Source organism: Falco biarmicus, chromosome 10 (genome assembly GCF_023638135.1).
Source record: "Falco biarmicus isolate bFalBia1 chromosome 10, bFalBia1.pri, whole genome shotgun sequence".
In the NCBI taxonomy this organism is placed as follows: domain Eukaryota; kingdom Metazoa; phylum Chordata; class Aves; order Falconiformes; family Falconidae; genus Falco; species Falco biarmicus.
This window is the reverse complement of record NC_079297.1, coordinates 1609813-1617110: the sequence shown is the minus strand read 5'-3', so window position 1 is coordinate 1617110 and position 7298 is coordinate 1609813.

The following is a 7298-nucleotide window of genomic DNA, read 5'->3' as shown; positions in this document are numbered from 1 at the left end:
GCCCTGAGAGATGCAGGAACAAAGCTGTAGAGTCATTCCAACAATCTTCTCTTTGGGGATGCATTCTGTGCTTTCAGACACGTGTTGCATTCAGGTCTGATCCGCAGGCATAAATCCTGGAGCGTGGCAGTTGCTTTGAACCTGTGGCGATGGGTGTACCGCAGGGCTTTGGCCAGAGCTCACATCAGCACAGCTTCTCAGAAACCAGGACAGTCGTTCCGCTAACGCAGCCTTCACGGTCCCCAAGGCTCTGAGCGCAGCTCATTCAGTCTCTGTTCAGTCCAGGTACTGTCCTGCAATCTGTCTGCTCTGCCTGAAGTGGCGTGAAAAGGAAAAGAGTTCAGATGCTGGCTGTGTTTTATATGGTGAAGTTAAGAAACTGCAGATCGAGAGTTACATACTTTCTGAACAGGCAACAACAGAGAGATTCTTCCTGGAGCACCTAGAACAAAGCCTTCTGACATCAGAAAATAAGAATCCTCTTGTACGGGTATAATTGAAGCCATCTTGTTGCAAGAAACTTGAACCTGAAATGAAAGCAGAAATAACATTGTGATCACATGCTTCCCTGGAGAACTTTAACTTGCAGGCAGGAAACAAAGACTTTCTACAATTTAAACGGATAGCAGGTTTTCTTAAAAATTTCGCTCCTTCCCACACACTTGCCAGCAATATTAATTTTTAAACCTCAGTATGAAAAACTGCAGCTCAATGCAGTTTTACAGGAGATCTGAGAATTCCCAGCAAGTGGTACTCATCACCCGGTAATGAAATTGATACCCAAAGCTTTTTCAAAGGAATATTTTTCACTCCTTTTGTTATCATCTTTGGCCTCACAAGATAACTTCTTGCTATATCTTTAATACTTATATTGTGCAATTTTAATGAGATTTATGTGCAGCTCTGAGTCCTTACAGAAAAAAGAAAGCCATAACTGTTCAAGGAAAATTGGAGACACTTTGATCTCAGCCGGTACACTTTCCATATTCTGGAACTGCTAACACTCTGAGGGGCAGAGGCTTGGCCTATTTCCAGAGCAGTATTTCTGTCATTAATAAGATCACATCAGCACAATATTCCCTGTTGTATGTTTTCTTATAAACAGGTCAATTCAAACAAGGTACCTGCAATAACACGTTCTTTTGAAGATCCATAACAACTATTACACTAGGGATCCACAAAGACCAATAACCATCCATGCAGTCCTTGGCCACTAATGGAGCATTGCCTACTTCTGTCTCAAAATTTTATCTTTTTGCCTGCTTTATCATTTATGTATTGCAATATATAGACATTTCAGAGGGTGCTTTTGTGAATAACAAAGACATACACTTAAACTGGGAAATAAGGCACACAAGTAATTTAGGGTATGGTAGCAAGCTCCCACATCTGCTAAGCTACTGTTCACTAGACGACATCCACTAAACAGCAGTAACGGTATTTAAAAGTTTAGCCAACAGCAGGTGCAAAAGTGATGCGCTTCAGCTGAACACTCTTCAATGAGGGATGAAGAAAATCATCACCTGTCAGGTGTAAAGAGCGTGCACATGAGTCACTGTGACCTGGTGATGCACAGTTTGAGGTAGCCTGCTTGCCAGACTTAATTGCTTAAACTAATGCTTCAGGGAAAATAAGTCCTGAGAGGGGAAAAATAAAAAACGGATGCTTACTGTTGTTAAAAGAGTCTTTCCAAACTATTTAAATTTCTATGTTGGGGGTTTTTTGTTGTTTTTAAGACTTTCTCTCACTTATTAGTGTGTTACTGAGTTATTAGATATGGCAAGTGCTTTCATTCCCTGCAGCATTAGATCCAGGTCCCTTCTAAATACCACAAATCATAATATTTTAAATCTAAATAGGCACCTTGTCATTTCAGGAAGTTATTTTGGAAGAAATATAGTTTGGGAAACACCATTCTCTTTGACGGTTTCATCTATATTTCTGTTTACTCAGGAACTGATCCCCTTCAAGCTGGCAGAATTACAGACTATCCAACAGCTTTTCGCTAAGAATACCACTCAAAACCAAACTGCACTTTCACAAATTGAGAAAAAAAAAAAGAGAACACCAGCAAGAAGCTGCTGCTTTAAACTCACTTTCTTCAAGTTTGTTTTGAGATGAAACTCATGTTGTATTCCTCTGATGCTGCGGGAGCAACTAAACATTTTCAGAAGCTCTGCTGTGTTTTTATATTGTACTTCACCAGATCCTTGTGAAAAGATCAAGATGTTAAGCACGGAAATGACACTTTTTTCCCAGGCAGTTACAGAAATACAGACCACTGCAGAGATGTATCTTCTGTGGAAGTTGTGCAGGAACAACAGTCAACCTTCAGTATATATTGCCAAATCTCTTTGTTGGAAACCATACATATTGCCACATGTAGCCATTTAATCTCTCTTCTCATTTTATATTTCTATCTTTGTGGTGCATTGACTCTGGCTGGACACCGGTGCCCACCAAGACACTTTACTACTCCCCTCCTCAACTGGACAGGGGGAGAAAGCATATGACACAAGGCTCATGGCTTGAGACAAGGACAGGGAGGTCACTCAGCAATTACCATCACAGGCAAAACAGATTTGACTCATGGAAATTAATTTATTACCAATCAAATGAGTGTAGGGTATTGAAAAATAAAACCAAATCTTAAAATACCTTCTCCCCATGCCTACCTTCTTCCCAGGTTCAACTTCACTCCTAATTTCTCTACGTGTGTCCCTCCCCCCGCCCCGAGTAGCACAGGGGGATGGGGACTGGGGGTTGCAGAGAGTTCATCACACATTGTTTCTGCCACTCCTTCCTCATCACACTCTTCCCCTGATCTGGCATGTGATGCCTCCCACAGGAGACAGTCCTCCATGAATTTCTCTGATGTTAGTCCTTCCCATGGGCTGCAGTTCTTCACTAACTGCTCCAACATGGATCCTTTCCATGGGGTGCAGTCCTTCAGGAACGGACTGCTCCAGCAGGAGCTTTCCACGGGGTCACAGCATCCTTCAGGTGCATCCCTCTGCTCTGGCGTGGGGTCCTCCCTGGGCTGCAGGTGGAGATCTGCTCCACCGTGGGCCTCCACGGGCCGAGGGGCACAGCCTGCCTCACCGTGGTCTTCACCACGGGCTGCCAGGGAATCTCTGTCCGGCGCCTGGAGAACCTCCTGCCTCCTTCTGCACTGACCTGGGGGTCTGCAGGGCTCTTGCTCTCACATATTCCCATTCATCTCCTCTGGCTGCTGTCACGTAGCAGTTTTTTCCCCTTCTTAAATGTGCTATCCCGGGGTGCTGCCACCATCACTGATGGGCTCAGCCTTGGGCAGTGGCGGGTCCATCTTGGACCAGCTTCTCACAGCAGCCACCCCCAGTAGCCCTCCCCACTACCAAAACCTTCCCACACCAACCCAATACAATCCTTGACACCAAGTTTATCTGCTTCAACTTTTACCAAGGGGCAGTTAAGACAGCAAAACAAACACTAGTAATATTTTTCCCAAAAACTCACCCGAGTGCAGAACAATACCTTTCAACACCCACTAAACAAAGGGACTGTCACAGGGTGTCAGCTTTAACCTTAACCTCAAAGCAAATCAAAACTAAAACTCAAGAGGGCCTGATTTCTCAGTCTCTCCCTCCCCAGCAGGCCCCTGGACTGTGGGACAGAAAAGGGACACATGGAGGGACACACACACACAGAGCAGCTTTTTGAGTTTTAAAGGGATGTTGTGGTTTACCCGCTTTATAAGTGAGCTACGAGCAGTCAGAGCCTTGCACATTAGTCACAATAGTTCACAGCTGAGTTAATCATCTTAAGCCATCTCCTCCACAGAGGCTGCCGAGCTGGTCCCTCGCCTGGCTGCAGAGCAGCAGACCCAGAAAGCATCCCACCCCAGCAGCCTGCTGCAACGGCTGAGCGCGGCTGCAGCATTTGTGCTTCCCAAAGGAAAACAGATGGAACTGCTCTGCTTTCGGGGGGCTGGGATGATCTAAAGCTCAAAAGGAGGGAGCCAAAACAGTCCCTTTTTCCTCGTGAGCTTTAGCTCTTTGGCAAATATTTCTCAGGTTGATGTGGAACCTCTCCCAGGAAGAATGTGACCCCTGCAAGAACAAACATCTTACTTATCATAGGATCTCTGCTGTCGCGAGCATTTAAGGTAGCAAAACTGAACTCAACTTTTAGAAATTGCTCATTTATATCATTCTATTATAGCCCAATAAAGTCTGTATCTTCATAAACAGGACCACTACAGTTCATTAGAAGAATATTCAGCAACCGTTATCTGTCTGTGAGAATCACGTATTTTGCCCTAGCTCTAAGAGATCTCTTCTTTATCCCCCAACAGAGCAACAGAGTAGAAATCTTGCAGTTGGTTGGGTACTAGGGAAAATGGGAACATTTTGAAAATAAGCACTCGTGCAAAATGCTTTTCTTGGGATTACCTTGTTATTTCTTGTGAAGTTTTGTCCTGTTAGTTGCCTTGTGCTGTTTTTCAAATGCTTCTCAACAGCTCTCCAAAGCAAAGGGCTGAGAAAACGCTGTCTGACACTCCAGGCTGAAAACAAGTTCACAACCTTGAGGCTTTTACATTCAGGAAACTCAAAAAGTTTCTGATTTTCTATCAAGGAGGAAAGAAACAAATATGAATCAACTGGGCAATATACATTTCCTCCCAATATTTTTCTGTGCAAATGTAGTATTTGTGACCAATGATACCATTCTAACAAAAAGCATCTGCACATCCCACCGTTTCATATGGTGTTAGAAACTCTAGACATTGGGTTTCTTCTCTGTAAAAATCATAGGAAACTGTTGAGTTTCTGGACAGTTTCTCTTTTGTGATCAAAAGTATGCTCACATCGTTCTTTTGGATTTGAAGAAACATTTCATTTCCTTGTAATGAAAGATTTCAAAATGGTTCTTCAGACAGTGAAATCTTTTCTTCTAATGGACAGACTTTATAAGGATATGAAAAAGTCTGCATGAGGTTTCTATAACAATGAAAGAATTCTGATTTATTGACAGAATGGTCCCAAATCCAAGACTTAATTTTCAAGTTGAGCCAAAGCTAAACAGCTTCAATTTTCATTCCTCCTTTAATTGCATTCTATTCTCTGCAATTTCAACCATGCTGTTTCCTTCAATGGAATCCTAAACAAAGCCTGATTTATTAAGATGTCATGGAAATAGAGCCATCTGCAAAAAAAAATAATTCTGACTGGAAATACTTTCTTTGTTTTCAAAGAAAATGTAAATGTTGAGCCTAACATATCATGAAAAAGACGAAAACAGCAATTTCCTGAAGTTCTTAGCACTGAAATGCCTTTCACATTTGTTACATAAATTGTAAAGGTACAGCTATGCTAATCAATTAGTGAATTCCAGTAAGAAATTAAGTAAGAGAACAGGTGTAAATATGACAGGCTTACAGATGATTGTGCCTATTGTTGAGAAAGGCAGAGTGTCTGTTTGATGGAAGAGTGAGGGAGGATGCAAGAAAGTGAAAGGCAACAGGTTTGAAACGAGTAAAGAACATTTCATTACCTTGATGAAATAAATCTGAAATTCATATTCATGAAATAAAATTGTAGCCAAGAGCTTAACAGGATCCAGAGAAGGGCTAGAGACTCACAAGACTAACAAGAATATTTGTATTCACCAGAAAGAGGACAGGACTCCAGACGAGGCTGAGCTGCTCTGGCCCCCCCAGCTGAGCCCTCCCAGGGCATCAGCACGAAGCTTCTCTGCCCCAGCGAGCGCCTCAGCTGGGGCAGGCGCAGCCGGGCAGGGCAGCCTAGCTGAGGTATGCACAAATGATGTGCCTGCTGACCCAGACGTATTTTTCCGTTTCTTTGGATAAGGGAACAGCATTGCCTCACTGTCTGTAGTATCTCCTGCATGACTGATTTTGCAGTTGCAGAAGTTTTAAGGTACAGTCTGGAATTTTCAAGAGATGCTGTAGTTGCGTGCTTCATTGGGTGCACTCAGGTCCAGTCAAGTTATTCAAAGCAAAATGGGTGATATATAAAACTGACTCCTGTAAATTTGTTCTAGGTATTGCAGAGAAAAGAGTGAATTTTCTGTTCCTGATGCAGAGATGAGAGAATTGAGAACAGAAGCATGTAAGAAAAATACCACACACCTACATAAAAAAAGACCCGTGCACCACCGAAGGTTACCCCAAACATTACATGGGAGTCCTTTGCTGTTAACTGCCCACTCATTCTTAAACATGTCATGTTTCTCCACACAGTGACCCTTAAATCTTGCATTTCAACAGATGGGGGGGGGGAGTGGGTTTTCTAGCTTAAGCAAGGAAATTAAGCATATTACATACCTTACACGTTTTTTACAAAGAATGTAGCAACCTTATCTGTGTTTATAAAATATTTTATGATGCAATACTCCTCCTTCTTGATTTTTTTAAATGCAATTTACAGAGCTTGAATAAGTTTGAGCCAAAAATGCTTGCATTTTTATTCTTGCCATGTATGGGGGGAAAACACAGGAGGCGATGAAAACATCAATATTAACTGACCAGCAATAAATCTGCAATACAGTTCATTCTCATTTGCTGGCTGCAGCATGGAATGGGTCTACAGCAAAAGTTTCTGTAATCACAACAATCATATCCAAAAAATAACTAATCTTGGTAAGTGATCTAGTGCAAACGACCCCAGTTACTCAGACTGTTGTCTCCCCACCATGAGACCCTCTGGGGAAGACAAGGAGCCTACAAGCTGTATGGATAGATGATCTGTGCACAGCTATATTGCCATGTTACAGCAGTACAGGTTTTTGAAACCCAGATCTGTACAGAAAAAAAGAGAAGAAAACTAGCGAGAAGGAATGGAAGCGGAAATGAAGAAAGAAATGGAGAGTGAAAAAGAGAAAGAAAGAAAAAGAAAGAACAAGGAAAGACCCGACACATTTTTCTGTAATGGATGTAAAGCATAGCAGATTAGGTATTCTAATGAATTGTTAGCCAGGAAGGGGAAGAGAGAAAATTTCTGGAACCTCAGAAACAAAGACAGGGGGAAAGGGAATCCAGCTGCAAAGATTTCTCTTCTCCCTTGAGCCCCTGCTGATTTACCCACCTCTACACCTAATTTTCAAAGCCTGCCATCTGGTCCCTTTTCTGCTTCAGCCCCTTCATATGTGAGAGAGGTGAATGAATATGACATTTGTTTCCAATTTACATTAATTCCCACCTAATTGTGGTCGTATTACAAAACTGAAAAGCAACATCTAAAATTGGACCCGTGCACTCTTAGCTCATTAAAGTTTAATAGACGCATCTTGGCACC